The sequence below is a fragment of the Meles meles genome, chromosome 13, assembly GCF_922984935.1.
Source record: "Meles meles chromosome 13, mMelMel3.1 paternal haplotype, whole genome shotgun sequence".
NCBI lineage: Eukaryota > Metazoa > Chordata > Mammalia > Carnivora > Mustelidae > Meles > Meles meles.
The window spans coordinates 3,440,323-3,465,599 of NC_060078.1; the positions used below are offsets into that span (position 1 = coordinate 3,440,323).

General features: G+C 47.2%; 1 protein-coding gene across 8 annotated transcripts in view; it reads right to left on the reverse strand.

Moving 5' to 3' along the window:
* SIPA1L2 (signal induced proliferation associated 1 like 2) overlaps positions 1-25,277 on the reverse strand; it is a 219,112-nt gene that overhangs the window by 117,476 nt on the left and 76,359 nt on the right. The gene's annotated exons all lie outside the window — the stretch shown is intronic.

The following is a 25,277-nucleotide window of genomic DNA, read 5'->3' on the forward strand; positions in this document are numbered from 1 at the left end:
TAAGAAAAACCTGGTAGGCGAGAGCCTGGAGAAAATACTATTCGCGATCCTTCCTGTGGCGTTCCTCAGAGAGAACCAATCCTCTCACTCTCTTCTGTTATTTTCCACGGAGTCTCAGGGAAAACTCTTGCAGAGTCAAGGTCTGTCTCACCTTGCTCCCGAAAACTCCGATCAATCAATACTATAAAAAACTGAATTGAAACACACAAAGTGCCTACCTTCAATGGGTTCTTTGTAAAAATGCAACAAGTAAACCAAAGAACCATCAAACCTGAAGATGCTTCCTTTCGACGGAACATGAGGGGCATAAAAAGAAAACCCCACGGATCCATACAAGAGTCTAGAATTCGACTGTTAAAGAATAGCAGGTTTAGCAGGAAATAGACAACAAACGCCATTCACTAATCACACACTGGGCGCCACCTTCCCATCGTTCGCATGTTTATTTGAATTACAGGACACTGAGCTTCGCTGAACAGCTTTAGGAGGTTTATTATCTGATACAAAAAAGCCTTTGTCGCTCCAGTAAATAAACGTATTCAGTTCTACCAGGCACTGTACTGCATGCTGGAGGGCTGCTGGGGGGCTCCTGGGGAGCTGCAGGATGAATGACAGAGCTTGCTAATCCTCAAAAGGCTGAGCGGAGTAAGATTCTCACATGCATAATGAGTAATAGGAGAAATGAGTTAAAAGGATAGGACAGCACTTTGGACCGGTGTGTTATAAAAGTTAGCCACACGCACGCGCACACGCCTTGCACTCTGTGCTGGTGAGGACCGGGGTGCGATGGCGATCCCCCTGGGCCACGGACAACACCTCCCTCTGAACCCCAATAAAGTCAGTCGTTTGACTCCATAGTTCTACATCTCAAAAATCTACCCAAGAAATAAAAGATGTGGGGGGAAATCTCGGAAGGACGGATATTCACCCCAGAACTACAGGAACAAGAAGTCTGGGCAGTCACAAAAGCCAGGGGTCAGGGGTACTATGCCTCATACAGCCAATAGGATACAATGGAATATGACACACAGTCCAGAAAAGGTTCTTCGAATATGCATGATGTTGGAATTTACAACACAGAGTAGTGTGAAAAGAGCCAAATACAAAGCCTGATGTTAAAACTATATACACAGGGGCCCCTCGGTGGCTCAGTTGGTTAAGCACCGGCCTTTGGATCCCTGCTCTGTGTGGGACCGGCTTCTCCCTCTCCCTCTCCCTCTGCTGTTCCTCCTGCGTGTACTCTGTCAAATAAATAAATCTTCAAAAAATATATACATAAAAGTACTGCAAAGAAGCCCCCTCACCTGACGAGAGTGATTACTTATTACGGATAGGCACACGCATGCTTTTCGCTCTTCTTTGAGTTTTTCTACAGTGTCCACATTTTATATGAGGAACATGTAGATCTGCGTACCTATCAAGTTTAAATTCAATGAATAGGAGAAGGCTTTTTAAGTCGCCTATAAAACCAAGGGATGTCACATTACTCAGCTCCCATGACTCACGAGCGAGGAGATGACCATTAGCGTCCTCCCTTGCTCGAAGTCCCACAGTCAGACACGGAAGCATGGAAGCGGCTGTGTCAGCCCACAGGGAACTGCTGCTTCATTCACTAGAGTGCGTGGTTTTTTTATGGTGGGTACTCACGAAAGTACTGCCTCTCATTCCCACATGCGGAAGTGACACCATGGTTAGAACGGTAATACCTTGCACAGCCACGTGTTTTCAGACGTCCTATACCCGTGGTGCATCTGCAGGGCAGCAGGGCCTGGAAAGTCTGCGATGGGGAAGGTTGTGTCTCCCCCTGAGGGCATGATTCCCTGTGGGCCCTTGAGCCACCCATGCGCCCTGACTCAGTTCCCTCTGCACCCCGGCGCCTGTGTCTGCCCAGCACACCTCTGCCAGGTCCTGTGGGACTAAAGGAGAAAGCATGCATAAGTACGGGCTAAGTGACTTGTTCCTGTCTGTCTCTACAATCCCCCGCTGATGTTCTCTCCCCCTCACTGAGGAACGAAGTTTGTTCCCACTTAAGTCTGAGGATCCGGACGGGCGCCTGGGAAGCTCAGTCCTTGCGCGTCTGCTTTCGGCTCAAGGTCATGATCCCAGGGTCCTGGGATCGAGCCCCACATCGGGCTCCCTGCTCAGCAGGATGCCTGCTTCTCCCTCTCCCGCCCCCCTCCGCTTGTGTTTTCTCTCTGGCTATCTGTCAAGAAATAAGTAAAATCTTAAAGGAAAAAAAAAAAAAGACGAGGCTTGGGAGCGGAGAGAGAGAAGGGAAGCCGGAAGTGAAACAGACCAGCTGCGGGAAACTCTGAGAAAGAGTATTACTGATCACGCCTATGGAAGACGTTTCCACGGCGCTCCAGACTCTGATCACCCACTCGTCACCCTTGAGGAAGGTCCACCACACCTCTGCTCCCTCGGGCACCCCCTCCTGAGAGTCAGCTGAAGTGGACTCTGCTGCAGGAGAGCACACAACTGGCCTCCCCAGCCTCTTCCTGCGCTCACCATCCTCACCCGGGACCTGGGACCCTGGCGCCCCCGAGTGTGAGACCTCGCCGCCAGACCCGGCTGCGAGGACAGTGACGTCCCCTCCCGGGAGCCCCACGCTGGCCGCCTGCTCCAGTCCCCTGCAGGGCCTGCTTCTCAGGGCGGTCAGACACAGAAGGAGGCTCAGGGAGGTGGGGACAGTCACTGCAGAAAGCCACCTCGCTTCCCAGAAGGCTGGGCCACCATTAAAGCACTGATCTGATGGGAGAAGATGACGTTAGAAAGACTTGATTTCATAGCTCCCACTGTGTGCGGTCCAAATTCTCCATCCCTAACTAGCAATAAACCCATCCTCACAGAAAACAGCGGACGTGTGGCACAGATACGGAGGTCAGCAGACAGAGCAGAGAGACCCGGGGAACTCATTTCTGCTTCCAGAGGCTGACTTTACCCCTAAGTGTCCTAGTGCTGCTGGCCAGTGGCAGGGCAAGCTCGCTCAGGACTCCTGAACACAAAGTTCCCTGGAAACTTGGGTCCAGGGGTCATGGTGGAATGAATCCTGAAGGAATGTTCGTCCCATAATGTCCTTTGTTAATAAGGCATTTGCTTCAAGAGGGACACATTTTCATCTCACTACGCACAGAGAATGAATTCCAGGACCCTGAAGTGGAAACTCATCTTCAACAGGCTTGACTTGGAATTCTAAAAGTCTGAACCCAACGCTATGTAAGAAGGGAGAGTTAAGCCATCTTGAATTACAGATGCACGCTCATTAATTTGGGTTGGTATTTTTTTAAAAGGCCCTAATTCCAAGATCTTGCCTTGAAGAAAAAAGTAAGAGAATGACCACCTAAGGTGATATACAAGATCTTATTAAGATAAAAGTAACACAAAATACCCTAAACTTATGTTCATGGGAAGTCACTACCTTCTTTGAATTCCTAAGTTAATGAATAAGAGACAGACCCAGAAACTGCAATTACGATGAATATCAGTCCTGAGATATAAGCAGAATATTAAACAGGGAAAAGTGATCTCATGTCAAAAAGCAAGTAAACACTTCCTCTTTATCGCCATAAGCTTCATGAAAATGACAGGCAGACCTAAGGAATCTGTTTGACTAATAATCTGCCCTTTCTCATAAAATGTTAATGTATGTGTATTCCATTTTTTTAGGGATTTGCCATTTCCAAACTCTTTTACGTCCATTCGATCCCAGGAAAGCCTCTGGAGAGACAAGAGAGAGAGAGACTTCTCTCCCCAATTAACAGGTAAGGAAGAAAACCTTGGGGCAATTAAATAAGTAATTTGCCTACAATCAAATGACCGTGAGTCGAAAGAGTCAGAGCCAACATCTAGGCTGCCTCATCCTTTCTACAGTAACCAGCAGCTTCACCAATTTACATACAGCCCAGAAAATTTAGGAAAGAAAACAAAACAAAACAGAATAACTGACTTTGTCCAGAAGAAGCCAACCTTATCCAAACGTGCGAACTTGAAGCGAAAAGGAAAGCACGACATCCATTGCTTTGAGGCTTGATGGGAGGAACAGGGTTGAGGGACGCAGAAGGTGGGCACACACAGGTGGGAGGAAGGGGCGACTTCAGAAGAGGGGATGCTTTAAGGCTGGCTGTGTCCTGCAGGCAGAGGTCAGCCAGAAGGGTCACCACTGGAAGTGGCCGGGGTCACTGAGCATGAAGGAACTGGGACACCCAGGGATGGCACATCTCAGCAGGCTCCTGCCTCGCCCCGTCCTCCTCTTTGCCCTTCTTAGAACCTGTCTGAAGGGCAGGTGCTGAGCCTTGAGGAGGGCGGCGGACCCACATCCTAGCATCACTGAGTCACAGGCCGATCTCCCCAGCCAGTGTATTCTGGTCCCCTGTGGCTTCTACTAGTTACCCGAACATCTCAAGGGAGTCTCAAGCCCTTGACCGGCAGGGCAATAGGCTGGACATAATCCCAGCCATAACGCAACCGAATAATAACATCAAGATTTGCACAATGCTACCAACGACGGCATTTGCCCCCTTGTGCAGACAGCCCTGTCTAGGGCTTTGAGCCTCCATCTCTGCTCTAGACTCACAACGCCAGCTCTTCAGAAGCTGCTCCATTCTGACACCCCTCGTGTCATAGACCCAGATGTTAAATGATTTGCTCAGGGAGCAAAACAGATTTCCTCCCGGGGTCCCCAAATCCCCATTGTTAGTCACTGCCCTTCCTCCTTTTTTATCTGAATACAGTATTAGGAGAATGTGCCATCTGGGTTCACAAGTATCTCACTATGACTGGAAAGAGCCCTCCCACCTGCATGCTTCTGCTTAGCCAATGCCCCTGGCTTGGAAAGTGTCTCTACCTCCATCAGGAGTGACAAAATCGAATGCAGTCAAAGCCATCTCCTATGACTCTTCCCCTCTCCAGCTCACTCATTGACCCTGAAAGGACTGTTCAGTTCCTTCATTACATGACCATCTACATCGTACAACGTGCAGCCAACACCAACCCCTCTACCTGCTAAGTGCCAAGCTGGGCACAGAAGGATGGGCAAGAAATGGATGGTTCTCAGCTCAGAGGAGACCAGTAAGAGCTTCCAGGTAAAGCATAGGGCACGAGTGTGGGCTCAGGGTGCCCGAATGCAGCTCAGCCAAGAGGACGTCCCATGGAGGATTTCCTGCTGTTGCCCGTCACTCACATTAGCTACAGTCATGATCAGAGTCGTGCGTCTTCCCCTCCACACTCTAGCTGCCAAGACTAAAACCCTACACACCTGTAAAACCAGAGAGCAGAAGGGACATGACTACAGAATGGGGAATGAGACCTCACACATGCCTTCTCTCTCTGCTCAGCCACGAGAGGAAGAGGGCTCCAAGTCTGACTTTTCTTTCTCATGGGGAGATGAACAGGTGCTGCTGTCTTTGGCCAACAGCAGGCAAGAGCGAGCCACGGGAGGTCTGTGCTAACCTCCCTGCCGGTCATCGCAGCATGTCGTGAGCCACACAAAGCCTCGTCTCACCACCAACCCCGGGGGAAGGGGGAGAGAAGAGCTGGTTCCCAGACTTGTGGGTGAGTCGTCCCAGGTGATTAAAGCACAACGCCCACTGACCCTTTGCTCACCACAGGTGAACCAACCTGTTTTACCCGAATTCTCTCTGGTGTAACCAGAACGCTCTTCCAGTCTGGAGGAAGAAAGCCTTGCCCTTTCCTCTACTTGCACGACAGGTCCCTTCATATTTTAGCACAGATCTCTTCCTAATACAGGGCTGAGTCCCTCCAGAAACACACATGGTGACTAGAAGGGTTTCTCGAAACTTAGGAACCGATCTCTGAGCAAAAAGGTAAGGATTCCTTCTCTCCAAGAAAGAAGTTAACAACTGGGGTTTGTTCTGACCAGCAGTTCCCAATTTTCAAGACTACCTGAGATATTTCTAGCTGGATTCCTGGGCTCTAGTCCCACAATTCCGGCTCAGAGTCTGGCAGGAGCCCTGGAATCCACAGCTTTCAAAAGGTGGTTTTCACGCACCACGAGCATTCAACGCGATTCTCGAGGATGTAAACTACAGTTCAATGCATGATTCTGAAACTCCCATTTTCCCTTCTCAACTACCGAAATAGCTTCCACCCAGATTTCACAGCTGAATGCCAAGCAATTTACTTACTCACGCTTGTTAGTCAGTTTTGAGGAAAACAAATGAGATCTGAAATGGGGACCGCTCTGGAAACCATTTACATGAGTCCAAAATGCAAGAAGTTTCTACTCTGATGACGGTAGCCCGGGTCTGCTCTGTTGGCAAGAAGTACCTTCCATTGCAACACTTATGAGCGCTGTCTATGTGTTAAGCATTTTCTAATGACTTTCCAAATATTAATTCCAATAACTTTGTGGGGTAGGAGTTACTATTACCTTTAATTTATTCATTTTTATGTTTTAAAGTTAATTTATTTGAGAGAGAGAGAAAGCACAAGCAGAAGGTGGGGGGAGGGGGAGAGAATTGCCAGTAGACTCCGCACAGAGCACGGAGACCCCATGACTCGGACCCTGAGATCGTGACCTGAGCTGAAACAAAAAGTCAGCTGCTGACCCAACTGAGCCACCCAGGTGCCCCTATTATCTTCAACTTAAAGAAAACTTCTCAAGCCCTACTATACAGCACTTAAGGTCCCAAATTTAGTTTCATTCTACAAGAACACCCTTAAAATCTTGCTACCTCCCCAGTCACCAGACCCATTCCCACCTCTCTCTTCTTGGATCTCCTTCCTCAGAAATGTCCCTTCCACTCTACAAGTCCAACCCCTCTGGGACAGTGAGAACACAGACACTGGTGTTGGACCAAAGTGTAAAGCCTGGCTTTGTCAAGGACTCGTTGTGCTTCCCCGGTTAGATTTCTTCTACCCCTAGGATCTCAGTTTCATTAACTCTACAAGAGGTTTCAACGTGTACATTCAATGGTACTTGCCCGGTGCCTCCTACGTTCCAAGAATCATTTGAGGATGGGGGATACAATGATGTGCAAACTAGGAAAAGTCCTGTGTTTACATTGCGACGGAAGTCATAGAATACAGAGGACCAGTTAATAGGAACCTACAAAGACAAGTGTCATAAAGGGACAAGATGAAGAAGGTTGGGGACGTCTGGGCATGGGTGTGGTTATGCAGAAGGGTAAGGTGGGTAACCGGACGATGGGGGGGGGGGGGTGAGCGCATGCGTCACTTAGGTGGCCAGGAGGAGGGGTGGGCGAGGAGCTCCTGCGAGGGAAAACAAATGCCTGGATTTGGGAGCCAGCCTGGAGCACTCAGAGATCAGCAAGGATACCGGGAAATGGGCTGGAAAGGTAGCAGGGGCCAGCCCGAGGAGGGTTTTTATTCTGGAAGGTTCTGGGCTGGAGGAGCAGTGAGGAGACCTAACTCAGGTTTCCCGTCACCTTGTCTGCTGCAACAGGAACAGGCTCTGGAGGGCAAAGGTGAAAGAGGCCAAATGGCAAGGTCCCTGCGGCAGTCAAGGCAGGAGAGGGTGTGAGGGACGCGTGAACTGGGCAGTGAGAGGAGGCAGTAATGGATAGAAGAATCTGGATCTGGGTGAGAAGGGCAGAACGGACAACCTCCGGTGACAGACAGGCTGGGCAGGATGAGAACACGGGAGGAGTCAAGGATGACTCCAGGACCCGAGGCCTAATCCACGGGAACGATGACGTCATCCCCACCAAGCTAAGGAAGACTACAGGGTGGGTGGGGGTTATGCGGCCAAATGCGAGGATGCAAGAAAAATGCTCAGTGCATGTCTGAGACACCGCAGGGACTCGTCAACACCAACAGTGACGTCTGAAATCACTGTCACTCCAGGTGCAACCGTGACCCTCGCAGCGCACGCTCATCATTCCTCACTGGAAACCCCGTCCCGTGCTCACCTGGGCGCATGAGAAAGACGGACCTGCCTGGCAGTTCTGCACAGTTTTCATGGGGGTGGGGGATGGTGAAAAGTAAACCAAGCTCTGGACCTGCTTCTGGCGCGCAGCAGAGCCTCCGCTGTATCGTCCCTGCTAGAATGAGCCGCCGTGTCTGGGGAGCTGGAGTTTCTAGCTACGAGAGATGTGCTGAGGCTTAGCTGCTCTGTGACCCAGGCCGAACAGAGACCCAGAGTCACTGCAGGAAAAGGAACAGAGCAAAACCAAACCCAGACTTCACATTCGTGTGAAAACCTCAGAGGCGGGAGAGGGCGACGGCGCTGGTTCTTTTGGCTTTAGGGGAAGGTAAAGAGGACGTGGGGATGTCCGTGGAGGAGAAAACAGGACGCAAGGCTGGAGTCAAGAAATCGTGCCTGCTCAGGTGTGGCGCTCTGATCCACCATCAGCCTTGTCCAGGTACGGCCTGTCACACTGTGGGAGGAGATTCCAGAACCAGCAAAGGGATCGGGGCCAGGGCTTCCCCAAGGTCTGAGAGTGGAGCGGTGCCAGATGCCAGAAATCGGCTGAGAAGAGTGTGTTAAAAAACACTACTTCCTTAGCCATCCTCCTAGGAATTCTGATTCCTGAGCTGGGGTGTGCCCCCCCCCCCCCCCCCAGACTGTTTTTACCAAGTTCCTCAGGCATTTCTGCTATTGACTTATCTCTGGGATCCACGGGGTAGGAAAGTACTTTGGAAAGTAGAGAACATTATACACGCACACAGTGTAATTAAGCCATTAATTCAAAAGCAGAGCTAGTGGTCGCCCTTCAAAGTCACTGCCATCCCCAGCCCCTTCCCTTTGGCCCTGTGGACTCGACTGATCCGAGTCCGTACTTCTCCACGTACTGGGTCCCAGGTGGGCCAGACACACAAACTGAAGAGCTTGGCGGGGCAAATCTGATCCCTACAGGAGCTGGGGTGCCACTACCGCTGGCCTGAAGCTGGACTCGGAGACTGCAATGGGGAAACTGAGGGAGAAAAGAAGAGAAAGGGATTTAAATTGCAGTAGGCATCCTGGGGTAAGTGTTCAGTCTAAAAAGGTGAGCGGCAACCGGCAAAGCTGGGTGGAATCACAGAGGACAAAGCTAGTGCACATCCAGACGTCCAAGGTAAGCAGGAAGGCACGAGAGAAGGGAAAGATGTCACACAGATACTGCTAGATACACAATATTAAACACTCACGCAAGTTGCATTTAAAGAAGAGGAAATCACAGCTCGGAGACACTTAGCGGACTCGTGGATCTAGAGGTGCACAACGCGCTCTGTGGCAGAGCAAGATCCAACAGCAAGTCTGCCTAGCTACACCCTTGACATCAAAAAATATCTATTAAAAAGCATTGGGCTCAACAAATGGAAAGAAATCCCGAGTGCACGGATCGGAAGACTCAGTATTGTTAAGATGCCGATATCCTACCCAAAGCGATCTACAGATAGAATGCAATCCCTACCAGACCCCCAAAGACATGGGTTACAAAAATAGAAAAAAAAACACCCTAAAATTTATATGGAATCTCAAGGGAACTTGAATAGACCAAAGGATCCTGAAAAAGAAGAACAAATTCCATATATTCCAATTTCAAAACTTACTACCGAGATACATTACTCAAAATTAGTGTGGTAAAGTATAAAGACAGATATATAGACCAAAAGGAAGAAAGCCCGGACATAAATCCCTGCGTATAGTGTTAAATGATCTTTGACAGGGTTGCCAAGACCATTCAAGAGGGAAAGGCCAGTCTTCTCAACGAATGGTTCTGGGGTGACTGGACCACGCAAAAGGAACGAAGCTGGTCCCTTATCGTACAGCAGATACAGAGTAAGCTTAAAATGGATCAAAGACCTCCATGAAAGAGCTGAAACTATAAAATCCGTTGAAGAAAAACACAGGGCAGAGGCTTCACAGCACTAGACTCGCTAGTGATTTCTTGGATAGGACATCAAAGGGACAGATAACCAAAGCAAAACTAGATTAAGTTGGACTTCATCAAAATCAAAACCTTTTGTGTATCACAGGACACTGTCGAGAGTGACATGGAAAGGCAACTGGCGGCATGGGAGAGTATTTGCAAATCACCTATCTGAGAAGGGGGAGTTCCAACAGCACAGGGCAGCCCCACTGAGCCCTGACCGTGAACTGTCTTAGGTTCCAACATCACCACCTTGGGTAAGTCCTGCTAGATGCAGCCAGAGTCCCCGTACCGCTGGGCTGATCAGAAGAATCACTGCGCTAGCATTTATACCCAAGCCACTCCATGAATCCTCCTGTTACCACGTCCCCCCAGCTCAAGATTCCCGTTCCTTACAACCTGAAGCACTCCCCCCACTCCTTGAGTAGTATATGAAAATAAATTAGCTGCACAGAGTATCTGTTAGGCTTTGACAAATGGAATAAATCAGTTGTAACTGGTAGCTTTCTATTCCCAATTTAAAATGGCAATTTATGTTCATAAATATAATACGGTATGACAAGGCAGAATTGCTTCCACTGACAACATCAGGTTTTGATCCTAGAGTAATGTGGAAGATACAGTTCCCAATCACCAGACTCCAGGCTGTACGTTCTGAGTCCACTGGTCCGAAGTAAGATAAAAGGGAATTTAATAAATGGCTGAAACATCAAGGAGCTGGGTTACAAGTCTGCCAGAGAGAGTCTGCGCAAAGCCTGGGAAACATCCACAACATATGTTTTTTTAAAGCTGTCATAATTTAAAGTCTTTCTAAACATCTTACTGTTTAATCTAATTTTCCCTCATGAATGTTTGGCTGCAGCTCAAATTGAATCAACATTTCCATTATAAATCTCTATTTTCACATTTTCCTGGTTTGATTGTAGAATGTCTTTCGTCTGAAATATGACACAAGCAGAAGCCTAAATGTTAATGCTTTTCATCAGCAACACGGTTTTACTGCAAAACCAAACTCACGGTTTTCTGCAAGCCAAATGTCGAGAGATTATTTCAGCGAAACGAGAAATAGAGTTTTGTAGAAAAAAATTCTTCAGTCATAAATTTCCTCGCAGGTTCTTAAGAAGAAACAAACAAACAAAAATATGTCTGCTAGGTTTTTTTTTTTTTTCCACTAATGTTAATTTTTGCCCACCCAAAGTACCACATTTAACTGTCTCCTGAGTGTGGATATGCACTATAAAATTCTGTCCGAATGCTGTTGAAGGCCAATCATTACGTCTGCATCAAGCATACACCTGGTAGTAAGGAATTCTGGGCCATGTCATCATGACGTTCCTTTCCATGAGTTGCTCTATGATGTGTACCTCTAAATGTTGAAAAGCAAGAACAAAAATTCTATGCGTCTCTTTTTTCGGGGCTCCTCAAAGTTTACATACAGAACAGAAAACAAGCGAGGTGCACGCCACATAAAAGAGGTTTAACGTCCAGTCAAGGTTATAAATGTTGGCGTCTCAAGTGACTTTGTCCTTAGGGACGCGTTCTGTAGCTAAAGGAGGAGAGAATTCCTTGACACTTACACGTGAGTGTCTGAGAGCAGCCAAGGCCAGGGGCATGCATAGGCTGCCTGGGCAGAGCTGCGGAGAACCTTTGGAGGAGCCTGGTGAAAGGAGATCTGTCAGAGGCAAAGGACAGGTCTGAGATCTGAGAGATTCTAGGAAGAAGAGGAAAAGACCGATGCAATGTTCCCTAAGAATCATTTACCCCACGTTAGCAGTCACCCCCCAACCCCTTCTTCCACTGACAACAAGACTGTTGTGGCAATCCTGGAGTAGAATATTCTTACCAGTGTCTCACGCATGGAGCTGGCTTTCACATACACACGGCTCTTTAAGGAAAACTGGAGGGAATTCAATTCAATACTCAGCAACTCACAGACATTCAAGGCCATGTGCTAGTTCTAAGTGACCCGAACGAATCTCCTTGCCTCTTCTGTCCCTGCCTGGGGAGAACGAGTCTCCTCTCATTCTGCTTCAGTGGGATCTGACTCCAGGCATGAGAGCCCAGGCGCTCAAAGAAAAAGTCAAACTTAAGAATCAGGCTACAAAATAATTGAGCTGTTGGAAATAAAAGTTAGTCCACAGCACCAATGTGTAGCTGCAAGCAGGCTAATGAGAAGGATTCCTCAAAAAGAAATTAAAAAAACAAAAAAACAAAACAAAAAAAACCCTAGAGGTTCTAAGTCTCTACATGTCTTCTTCTCTCCTAACTGCAATAACTCTATCAGTGATTTCACTTTAAAGGAAATAAATAAAAAGATCGTCTGCCTACAAAAACGTAAGCTGACTGGCCGACAGGAGAACGGTTCAGGTGACCTAGATTGAAATGTTACACACCAAGTTCTCTTGTGTCCAAATATTTGCAAAGTGTAATGGCTTAAGATGCTTATGTTCCAAAGAATGTGCTTTAATTAACTTTGTATTAATTTCAGGTATCAAACAATCTGTAATTACAGTATGTCCTATAGGTCCTGGAATAGATCCTATTAGGATCAATAGAACTAAGAAACGTTCCTACACGTACAAGTCTGTAACTGAACTACAAGTGTAACGGCAAAACATAAGAGTCGCTTAAAAAGACCAAAAGGAGCAACTCGTCTCGCTTTTACAGTTCCTGCAGTAAATACATATTAAATTCCCAGATCCACAACATGAAGCAACCAGGATTACTTCATCAACTTTAGGAATTTAAAAATTCCTAACTGTAACTGCAGCCCCCCACCCCCCACACAGACCCTTGGGGAACCACAGGGCGGCTGCGGACTCAGACATGGGGCTCAGAATCACCGCTTCACGTGCACTCACCCTGTGACTTGGCCAAGAGACTCGAGCTTTGCGAGCCTCGGTTTTCCCATCTGTAGGATGGAGAGAACAACAGGACCCGCCTCACAGCACTAACCGCGGTAACACAGGGGAAGCTTAAAACAATGCTCCCACCACGCCGTGAGTTCACGGTGACTGTGACTGTTTTCCTCGTGATCCTTGCGCTGCACGCAACGTTTCTACCTCTCATGAAGATATTTAAGGTTCATCCATTACTCATTTGCTAAAGTCATACTGAAGGACAAAAATATTCTGGGTAGAATGCTTTTGGCAATAAATGTCATTGACGTTATCTGTGACGGTCTCCCAGAGAAAGTCCATAGCCATCAGGGGCCGAAGGCTGGGTGTGAGCCCTCATTAATGTTTGCTAAATACAACTGACTCTTGAACCACCGGGTTTGAACTGTGCGGGTCCACGTACAGGCAGATTTCAATAAATACAGTACAGTAAATGGATTTTCTCTTACGATTTGCTGTGTGCTTAATGTTTTCTTTTCAGAAACAGGCTGTAATGCATATAACATACAAAATGTATCTATCTATGACTGTTTATGTTATCGGTAAGGCTTCTACTCAACAACAGGCTATTAGTATTAAGTTCTGGAAGGAGTCAAAAGTTACACGTGGATTTTCCACTGCATGGGGGTTTGGCCCCCCTCAGTCCCCATTGTCCAAGGTTCAACTGTATAAACAACAACAACAACAACAAAGGCTCAGTAACGTCAAGGGCAGGAGCACAAAGCTCAAGGATTTCTGTTCTACCACTGGCCAGTCACTGGTCAAGCAGATGAGGGCTTCCGCGGACGCTGGGCTCAGTATTCGGCTCTATGGAGGGCGAGATCAAGAAAGACTCCATCAGGGGCGCCTGGGTGGCTCAGTGGGTTAAGCCGCTGCCTTCGGCTCAGGTCATGATCTCAGGGTCCTGGGATCGAGTCCTGCCTCGGGCTCTCTGCTCAACAGGGGGCCTGCTTCCCTCTCTCTCTCTCTGCCTGCCTCTCTGCCTACTTGTGATCTCTTTCTGTCAAGTAAATAAATAAAATCTTTAAAAAAAAAAAAAAAGAAAGAAAGACTCCATCAGACTGGGATATTTCTAACATAGCCCAGGCCAGAGCATTCTACAAGGTCTCCGATCCCTGCAAACACACTCTTCCCTTCTCCAATATGGCAAAAGGCAGTAAGGGACCCTCAGTAAGGGCTTATACCCCAAGAATAACCCTGAGTAAAAGAATGACTGGTGTCTTAGCAAGATCTGATTCTTTCAAAGCTGCGTCCTACATGATGCCACATGACTCCCTTTCCAGAAAGGCCACAACCGTTTTCCATTAAAACCTTTTCGCCACTGGCATCAAATAGCATCACCTAAAATTTAGTACCTAATCTTGCTGTTTGCAGGTTATCCAGATGAAGAGAATCCCTACAGAGAATGGTGTCATCTTTAAGAGCTTTTATTTTGCTCATTTCTACTTCGTGTGATCTTGAAACTATGTTTAGTGTTTTGTCTACACATGCTTAAAAAAAAGTGCACACACATGTGCGCACAGACACACACACATGCACACACCCTTTCACACATATAACTGAGGAGGTAAGAAAAACTATGTCTTGCTCTCCGTGGCCATAAGAAGGTACACGGGTGCTACCTGAATTTCTAGTAGAGATCTCAGATCCTCTCCTGAATTAGTTTATTCATCCAGGAAAGCTACAGTGGGCCGGCTGACTCACCAGTCAGGAGGAAAAGCAGAATGTGACCTTGGCATCTCAATCTGCAAGGATATATAATACCATGTGCTTTTTCCTATTTTTGTTAGCTCCTCAGTCCAGCTGACGAAAATTCCAGAGACACAAACTCTGTCTACCTTGTTTTCAGTGCATCCTAAAACTGTTTTGATGGCTGATGCCAGAGGCCTACTGGTCACATGGGTTCTGTTTATGGTCCCCTAGAATGAGAAGACCTCTCCTTGAGGTGTCCTCTGTCAAGCAACGGGAAGTTTATTGATCTGCGGCCTCCAGCCCTCCACCAAGTTCTCTGTCAGGAAAGCAGCTCAGTCCCTCAGGGTTCTCTGGCACAGAAAGCCCTGCGGGCTAGGATCCTGCCTGGGAGTCTTCTCTGACCCTGGTGACTAGCTGGGTCCTTAGGCAAGGCACCGAGGAGCTCAAGTGAAGGAGTCTTTCCAAGCGGGAGAAGTCTCGAGGTTTAGGACCCAGTCAAAGGTCAGGCCAGAATATACAAAAACTTCTCCATTTTACAGAAGAAGGAAGAGGCCAAGGGTTGCTAACTTGGAGTGCAGCTGAGTCCTGAAAGCCACGTTCACATGGATGGGGAGGGCCTGAGAGGAGATGCCCACTCGTGCATCTTTCAGGAAGGAGAGGTCAGGCAGGAGAGGAGGAGAAAGGTGAAGGCCAGCGGGGGTCTCTGGCAATCTACAGACACTTCAGAGTGGAGAGGGAAGAGAAAGGAGAGGAAGGAAGGAAGGAAAGGAAGCAGAATGAGCAACTGGGGGGAAATGCAGGAGGGAAACTGTGCAGGGAAACAACGGAAGGAATTAGAAAGGGGGGGTAGTGTGGAGGGCAGGGGAAGAGGGATAGGGGTCTATTTGGTGTAGCAGGCCGATAAAATTTAAAACCTGACCCGAATATTATCAGCAACATCTGTTGCTTTCCTGGGGCGCCTTCACCCTCCCAGAGCACCCACGGTGCGCTCGACATGACACCGAGTTCTGGAAAGTTCATCTCCGGGCTTGCCACATGCTAACGGTTTACTACTTCCCACAAGAAAACAGCTCCAGAGTCCAGGAGACATACTGAACAGAAATACCTTTGATGGTATGAAGACACAAAACCCGAGGACTCCTGGATGGCTCTGTTGGTTAATGCCTGACTCCTGGTTTCGGCGCAGGTCATGATCTCAGGGTCGCGGGATCGAGCCCCGAGTCGGGCCCCATGCTCAGCATGGAGTCTGCTTAAGATTCGCGCTCCCTCTGTCCCCTGCCCTTGCTCACGGTTGCACACATGCACGCATGCTCTCCTTCTCTCAAATAAATAAATCTCCAAAAAGGAAGGGAGTGAGGTAGGGAGGGAGGAAGAAAACACAAAACCTGAAACACTGTGATCTATGTGGGTCCTGCATTCCAAGGTCCACATGCCACCCAGGTTGCCTTTAACAAATGAGACTGAACAGTGATTGTTTTTTTTTTCTCCTAAAACTTCAGTTTTATCGACACTGAACAAATCCTAAATTACTTTCTTGCCATATTTGCACCCGCGAGTTAAGACAGTAAGTCAACACAATGTAATGATGCTTACATAGTGTTCAGTTAAACTTGGACCTGAGCTCCCATCAACTTTATCTGCTGGTCTGATGCTTTTTACTGACATATTTTAATAAAAAGAAAGAACCTGTGAAAGAAAGTCACACCAGCATTAACCAGATGCTAGTTTTTGGCACACTTGCACAAACAGGCTTTCCCCGGGAACAGGGTTGTCTTTGAAAGCAGGGCCCCGGCGCGTGATCCAGAGGCAGGGGTGGCCTTGATCCTACAGATACACAGAAAGCGAACGACGCAGGGAAGGAATGTGGCGTCTTCAGCTGAGTCTCCAATTCCTTTCTCTGTCCTTTATTTAAAAATACCTACCCAGACCCCGACCAGAAGAGACAAAACAATTTCATTCCTTTCCTATTACAACGCATCTGATAGACAAAAATGTCCTCGGAATAGCTGGCATTTGTAGTTAAGGATGTAATAATTTAAAGTTATCATGAGCGGTGTAAATAGCACTGGCCTGCTCCCACCTACTTGCGTAAACTTGGGAAAAGTCTCTTCGGGCTCTTGAGTAATTTCTCTACTGCCTGAAAAAGGCAAATTTCATTTCATAGCTAATCTGCAATAAAATCATTTCAGAGACACCCAACATAAATAGAGATACTGAGGTAATGTGAGTCAGTCTCCTGCTTACAGGCCGAGGCACATCTACAGCATACGTGGAAATGCAGGCATTTCATCTATAAGGGGTTATTCGTTTCCCGCTGGGCTGATCATATGAGGATTCAGTGTCTGCCAAGTGCTCCCTTACACAGAGCGTGAAGTTACTTTGTCACAAAGTTCTAACACGCACCCGACTCGAACCTCAAACATGCTACCGCAATGACCTTCCTAAAGCACGTCTGGTCGGGGCCTTCAAAAACCTTGAGCCATTTCCCTCGGACGCAGAATAAGACGCAGATTTCTCCTTAGGACACCTCCACAATCTGACCCGAACCCACCTCATTTCTCATTGTCCAGGAAGCCAGGGATGAAACTCAAAGAGCTTGGGCTAAACCCCACAGAGGGACAGAAAAAGGAAAATACAATGACCTCAGGTCGTTTGTGGACTAGGCACCGGCTAGGTGTTTGTATTTACATTATCTCATTTAATTCTTACAACTGCTCACTGTGCTCAGAGACAATACCAAGTAGTCAAGATCGCAAGATTAGTAAATGACCATGCAAGCACTAGGCAGGCTGGGATCTGCCCACCTCTGGGAAGCCAGGAAGCCCTCAGAGCCCCAAGAGGAATTGCCCATTGCTTGTGTGCATGGATACGCCACCCTAAGTGTATGCAAATAGCCTGGGGCTACAAACGGAGCAGGCCTTGTTTGTACACTGGTATTTACAAACGGAGCAGGCCTGGTTTGTACACTGGTATTTGCACGTGACAAAAATCAGACACTGCCACCTACTAATTCCTTCAGCCACAGCGAAACGGCTAAGCTGTCTAAGAATCTTCAAGATGTTATTTTAAGTGAATTTTGTAAATCTGTGCTCTCCAGAAGGCTTACTCTGCACTATGTCTGTCCCTGCACGGGATCTGTCCAGCACAAGCCAACCAAAGGAAAGCCTGTGGTCCAGAGGCTGTGGGACAGAGTGACACAGAGCAAAGCCATAATCACCTGTATTTTTACCCACGGTCTAATTAGTGGTAGAAGAATGTATTGCACACAAACATAAACTGAGTGATTTATTGAAAGATTTTTCTGGTCGTGATCTAAAAGAACTAAGATTGGAGTTTATGGCATCACCATTAATATTATCAGAACAAATGCTTCAGATACGGGCTTATGCATGTAAGTATACAGGAAAGCGTATGCATGTACTTAGGTAAACCTCCCCCTCCCAACACAAATCTTTTTTTTTTTTTTTTCCTGATACAAAAATGAAGGTTTTATTCTCTTATACAGGGACTAGGCACTGAAATATTTCCGTGCTCTGGGACACCCTGGGGTATCGGAAATGTGTGACATGACCAAATGGTTATAAAGACTTTTACATATAAATGTGCTTAAATGACAGTAACAATCCTTATCTCTCAGAAAGAGTATTTGCTGTAATAAAGACAAGTTTGTTCAAAGTAGTATAGGAATGTAATGGTAGAAAGAAAGAAACAGTCAGTCAGTGTGCACTCCAGACCCTGGGTCCCCCTACCTCACTACCAAATAAAAGGCACCGAACACCCCGAGTGACAGGACCAAGTCGTCTCCCAGGAAAAAGAAAAAATGAGCACCCAAGTGTCTAAGTGTTCCCCTTATGTTTCTCTCTCAATCAGAACAGCTCTCAAAGCAGACCATCTACCGCTCTTTCCCCCCGCCCCATTTTTGCTGAGGCAGGAACTCCCTGCATTCTGGGGTAAAGCCCACTACACTGTGACTTTAACACATGAATTCTTCTGAAAGGTGTTATCACGGTTTCCCCTTTTGTGAACAGGACAGACCCAAGGCTCTCTGCTCCTTTTCATACCTTTGCTTCCCGAGGAAAAAAACAGCCCAGCGGAAGGCTGCAGAAGCCACCAGAGCAGCCAAGCCCAGGTTAAAACACGGTATTTCCATTTTCAAGAATGCCTGAAAATTACAAGGGACCTGACGAGCCACTTCGAAACCTAATGATTTTGACCAGCCTGCCGGGCAGGCATTCCGTTAGGCATAAATCGTGACAACGTTCCTTGTCCTGTAACACTGAACGCTGAAAGGCAACATGCCCAGGGACATAAATTTGTTCCACAAACAGCATACATGTGGTGAGGGATTTCTAACTTCTTATCGTACACATTTCTTATTTTTTTCTACATTTCTTATTTTCATATGTGATTTAGAAATGTCAAAGCCCCTGACTCACATATCTCAATGGCTCTGTGTGGGAATCCCAGTGCCCTGGGAGAACCATGGCTGGCTTCGTGTGTATTTACCTAGAAAAGCAATCTCCTTACCTGCACAAAGATGGGGAAAGGCAGAAAAATAAGTCATTCGTGCATAATACCACCACCCTTAACGGAAGCTGTGATTTACACCTACTTGTTCTGACCTTGTCCTTGGATAGTTTTTCTTGCCAAAAAACTGAAAAGTCACTAATGGCTTTTTATTCTGAGAAAGCAGTATAATTGTTTTTAAAAAATTTGAACTGTCGAGAAGAAAAAAAACTTTCTTAATATTATTAAGAGTTTAATAATAACTTAATAATTAGCTATATTTATCACACTTATATGTACATATAAAGAGAGAGCTGCAGGTGCTTTCCAGTTTTCTAATCCTCGTATGATTATCTAAGTGTTTACAGTGGAATTTACACCATACTCTAGCTACAATATTATTCTACAACTTCTTTTTTTTTTTTTTTCCAATTACAATATCAATGACTTCTTTCTGTGTCAGGACAGATCTATATTGCTGCTTTAGTAAGTCATTGCTGGCTTCCTTTAAGAGCCAGAGTTACGACCCAAAATCACCAGGCAACATTTCAGTCTGGTAAACTGTTTACAAACTGAGCAGAAGTCCGCTTCTCCTCCTCCTTCTGGTGGTACTGATAAGAGCACGGTCAGCAACCATGTTGCCATTATACCTCAAACTCTGGAAGGAATACTCAGATCTCAAAAATCAAAATGCCATTTTTATCTCCCAGCCAATCCAGGGCCCTGCCTCCATCTCCAGGCTAAAGGAAGCTGGAGAAATTTAGATACAAAACGATGCAGTGGACTGATGGTAAGGCTGGATAGAAAACATGCATTTTGTACCCCCCAGGGTATTGGCAGCCAGCCGGGGCCTGGATAACCTTACTTTTGCAAATAAGGATGTCCCTCTCACCTGAAAAAATACCTACGCTCTTCCTAAAAGACTTCTCTACGACCTTGAGAGGGCAAGGGAAACACTAAAAGGCCACTGTAAATTGAGAAATGCCCACTCTTGTGGACTTACCATTTTTCGTCTACATTTCAGGAAGGCCTTTTATGGCCCACACCTCCTTCGTATGAGTCAATACACCGGACGAGCTTCCCACTCATTCTTGTATCAGATTTAACAGGTGTGGCCAGCCACCAAGGACACCGACTGGGGCCACCAGGTGCCAGACCACACAGCACTTCGCTACGCGAGGAGGTGTGGGTCTGATCACAGACATGCTTTTAACCTACTCAGTGTGTGAAAACGAATGCAGCCCCCCCCAATTACACCAACTAGTACACCGACCAACACGGTTCATTGCACTCACCTACTGAGGCACTCACATTGTGTGAGGCCCTGGGCATTGTGGAGGACAAAAACTCAGCTCCGGGGAAAGGAGACGTGCAAATAATTAAAATAAGTGGATGCTGACAGGATGGAAGACAGAACTGCATAATGCTATAGAATCATCGAGAAAAGAGCCAACGGTCTGAGGTGGGGCCGGTGGGGGGCTTCTCAAAAGGAGTGGTACGTAAATCAGACCCTGAAGGAGGAGCAGGAGGGTTGCCAGGCAGAGGGGACAGGGACGGGCACCCTGGGTAGAAGGAGCAGTGGCCAAAACGAAGGCGCGACAGAGCACAGGAAAGGGGCGGGGTTTAGGAGAACCTGTAACATAGAGAACCAGGGTTCTTAAGACACAGAAGTGATGGAGGATGGAAAGGGAGCTTCAAGCCAGAGGTGTAGGACTCTGCGCTTCATGTTCATGCTGTGAGCTTTTGCAGGCAATGGGGAGTCAGTGTCGGCTGTCAATCACAAAAATACCAAGAGCGGAAATTTCCTAAAATATTGTCACTAGTGGTGTCATCAGATAAGTCAGGATTCTACCAAAGAAACAGATCCAGTTGTGTGTGTTTATATACATGTGTACAGGGAGTGGGGGGGGGAGCGGTGGGGAAGAGGAGGAAGGGGAGAGGTAAGGAATTGGTTTACTCAACTGTGGGGCCATAGAATAGCCTAGAAACTCTCAGACAAGAGCTGAGGCTGCAGTCCACACATTTTTTTTTCTTCGGGGAAACCTCAGGTTCGCTCTTAAAGCCGTTCAACTGATTGGGTGAGGCCCACCCGGACAGTCTCCTTTGAGTCAACTGATTAGATGAGGCCCACTCAGATGTCTCCTTTATTTAAAATCAACTGATTGTGGAGGTTAGTCACAGCTGCAAAATACCTTCCCACTTAGATCAGTACGTTTAACTAGATAATTGAGTGCTTATAGCCCAGCTGAGTTGTCACTAACCATCACAGGGTTCTGCACTGTTTGCTGAAAAGTAGGCAAATGTGATGCCCAACATGAGGAAACAGTAAGAGTGAGCAGCCCGAGCCTCTCAGCAGAAGGAAGGAATGAGAGCCCGTGGCTAGAAAGGATTATGAAGTGGGGTCTGGAGATATTAAACAAGGAACCTGAGGAAGAGTCATCTCTAGGAGGTAAGAGATAGGAAACTAAATTCGCATACCTCTCATTCAGCAAAGCTTTACTGAGACCGTCTCTCACTAAAATCACCCTACCTTAAAATATGGGGTGTACAAGTGTATAAAAGGAGGTCCCTGTCCTCAAGCTCACCATCTGGTTGCAGTGAGTTACAGAACAATACAAGACCACACAAAATTAAATGGTTATGTTTTAGCCAATAGACTGGCATAGTTGGGGAAGAGAGCAGCCAGCACAGGATAAGGACCCGCAAAGTGGGAGCCATTCTCCAATGCCCCTGGAATCAGGGGCAATGAGAAAAAAAAAAAAAAAAAAAATTCTGGAACATTCTGGAAGTTCGTCAGAGAATCATACACTTTCTGAGGAAATGGAGAAAAAGAGAGTAAGAATTCTGGTTAGTCAAGAAAGGTTTTCTGGACTTGAGAGGTTTTTGTTCTTTTGCTTATTTTTTGTTATCGTTTGGATGGTTGGTTTTGGTGGGGGTGGGGTGGTGACTGGGAGCCACAGGCCATCAGTTTGCTCACAGAAAGGAGCCACAGATGGAGGGTTCAGGCATCAAGACCAGCTCACCCTCTGAGGAGGGCAGGGTGTCCTGCCTAGCAAAAATCCGTCCTGGTCTTATCAATTCTGTAAGTAGAAGGATAACAAATGCCATCTTCCAAATCAGCTTATTTTTCATGGAAACCAAAGAAGTTAAGAAACATTCACGGTACCCTTAGAGATGCAAAGTATCCTATGTATGCTTCTCGTTTAGGACCAGAAGCGGAGACGATCCGTATCTGCTTGAAAATGCGTAACATGTCTCTGGCATGATTCCCAAGGCTTCCAGAGCACGAGATGCCGTGAGGAGGGGACGTGGCTGGCAGGCAGAGGGTCGGGGGTGAACATTCCACCAAATACACTGCTGGGCCACATGAATACATTCCTCCAAATAAATAAAATTATAAATAAATAATAAATCAAGCAAACTTTTGCCCCACCGCCCCCAACACACACACACACACACACACACACACACACTCACACACACACACACGCACGCACCAGAAAAGCAGATTTTCTAGGAGGACACACAGAGTAAACAGCAGACGGGGGATCACAGCCAGAGCAAGCAATTCATGTCTAGGTGATTGCGGGATGAGTGATGCGAGGCAGTCACCGTGAGACAACCAGGCAGTCCCTCGGGACAGGACCATGGGTCTCATTCTAGTCATGCACATTTCCGGAACCATCATTTTGCTGGTGTTCAAAACGTGTCGTGAGGATCACTTTGGCAGGGAGAGGGCAGAGCCCGGGTGATCAGAAATGCAAACTGTGACGACAACCACTCTGGGAAAGGAGCACCAGCATCACCGTCCTCCAGAACCCATGTCACTCAGAGAGCTTCTTCGAGGCCCTCTCCAGCGTTCACTGAAGCAATTCTTGTGCATAAGTGATGAGCCAAAGTTATCTGACCCAGATACATATTTTGTTTCCAAATTCTTCAGTCTTCACACAGCTTTCCCTGAAATACAAAGATCTGGAAGGGACACCCTCCCCTGCAGAGCCACGGCCAACCGTGGATCCCGTGGCAGGGTCACGAGCAACTCTGCTCATGGCAACTATCTGAACACCCGAGCCGGGCAAAGGCCATACAGAACGGCCCCGCAGGGCCTGATGCACTCCTGGTGGTCCCAAAACATGATTCCCATTCTGCCCAAATGCTAATCCTAAGAGTAAGCAGAAAGCCAATTTTCTAGAGGAGTAATTACATAATCCACTTTTTACAGACAAGCTTTTCAACAGAGTAATCGCTCAAGCAAAAGGAAAATAAATATTAGTATGAATATGACTACAGTAATCGGGCAAGTGCGGAAGGCAGAGCCCAAATCACAAGGAGTCTCATGAATTCTTCAAACCACAGTGTTGAGAACCGGACAGTTTCCTTCTGCAGCTTGGTGACTGCCTTATTAGCAGGCTCACAAGATTAAGGTCTAGGTGATAAGCAAGTATCTCTTTAGCCATCCTCCTCCCGAGGGAAATGTCTCAGAGACTACAAAGCAGCTCATTCATTCATCACCTCAGTCTGCTTCCTACCCCTACATACCCCTTCCTCAGCTCATAATTAGCGTGAAATGCAGAATATCCGTATTGTTTGCCGTTTACCTTCCCACATCATTAAGACTCACAGACAAAACATTTGTCTTATAACCCCAAACAATGACGAGCTCCATAAACATACTTCATTCATTTATTATTTCAACAAACATTGATCATGAACCTATGGGAAGGCAGGTAACAGGTACGTAGCCTCAGGAGAACCCCAAGGAGAGAGACCCAGGCCTCCCGACAGTGCGGTCATAATGTAACCGCACAAAATCCAAAAGGACTCCAGCTCCCCTGGACAGGGACAGCTAAGGCTCAGCGTTTGGACAGAACCATCACGATGGGATGACATTACAGCCAATTCCTGGCAGGCGAGCCGCGACACCCAGGCTGATGAAAAGGGCGCTGACCATAAGCAGTGTGTGCGAAGGCACAAAAGCAGAAAGATCTAGGTCTGTAAAGGGGCTGGGAAGAACACGTGTGGAGAGGAAAGACACGTCTGCCTTATCAAGGAGCACCATCATCTGCAAATACCAAGTGGCTAATATATGGCCAGAGCAACAAAGAATAGAATTTGAAGATGCTTGAAGAAACCCAAGGGTTTCAAGAAAGAGTATGGGAAACAGAAGACATTTCTGAACACGGGCCAGGATTTGAGGGCCAGATGGAAATGGGTTGATTGATCTTCTGAGCTGGATGGCGCTGGGCCTGTGCGACCAGCACCCATCCCTCCCCACAGCACGTGGTCTCTGCCCCGAGACACGGCTGTGACAACACCCCAATCACCCAGGTACACGTGTCAAGAGCAGCCAGTAAAATCCCCTCCCTGCTGTCCCCCAACGTCCAGCCTGCCTCGCACGCCGTACGTCTCCCTCGCTCGCACCTGACCCCGAGGCACCGGCCTGACGCCCCCTCTTTCTCTGAAGGCTCCACTGTAAAGATGTCCAGTCTCACAGCCCCAGCCTCTTTAACCGCTATTCCACTCTTGCCAGGGCCTTTTCTAATTCTTTTTCTAATTCTTCCCGAACGGAGAGATTGGAAAGCAAACTCCTCACGTCTCTGGAAAAGTATCCAGAATTAAAGCGGACCACGTTCGAGCGTAAGCGGTACACGGGGAGGGTTACTGAGAATGACTGAGGACGCCAGGGGGATGTGAGAGGCCTCAGACGTCGCCAAACATCTATGCCAGGTGATCACGTGGACAGAATCTTTGGCGAGAATGTCCATGATCGGGAAAGTTCACTTAAGTGGGACACTTTTTTCCTCCTGATTATAAGTCAGTGCAGGACTGTCAATGGGCCTAGAATTCTGGGGGCTTGAGGCAAAAATACAGCAGGAAAAACTCAGCCTTTTTTTTTTTTTAACTGAAAATCTGACCCAATTTACATTTCAAGGTGAAACATACAAAGATAATGGTTAATAGTCTTTCTTTTTTTTTTTTTAACATTTTACTTATATATTTTGGAGAGAGAGTTCAAGAGCAAGAGGGGAGGTTGTGGAGGGAATCCCAAGCAGACTTCCCACTTAGCATAGAGCCTACATGGGGCTCGATCTCATGACCCCAATATCATGATCTGAGTTAGAGTCAAGAGTTGGACGCTTGGGGCACCTGGGTGGCTCAGTGGGTTAAAGCCTTTGCCTTCAGCTCAGGTCCTGATCTCAGGGTCCTGGGATCGAGCCCCACATCAGGCTCTCTGCTCAGCAGGAAGTCGGCTTCCTCCTCTCTCTCTGTCTGCCTCTCTGCTACTTGTGATCTCTGTCGGTCAAATAAATAAATAAAATCTTAAAAAAAAAAAAAAAAAAAGAGTTGG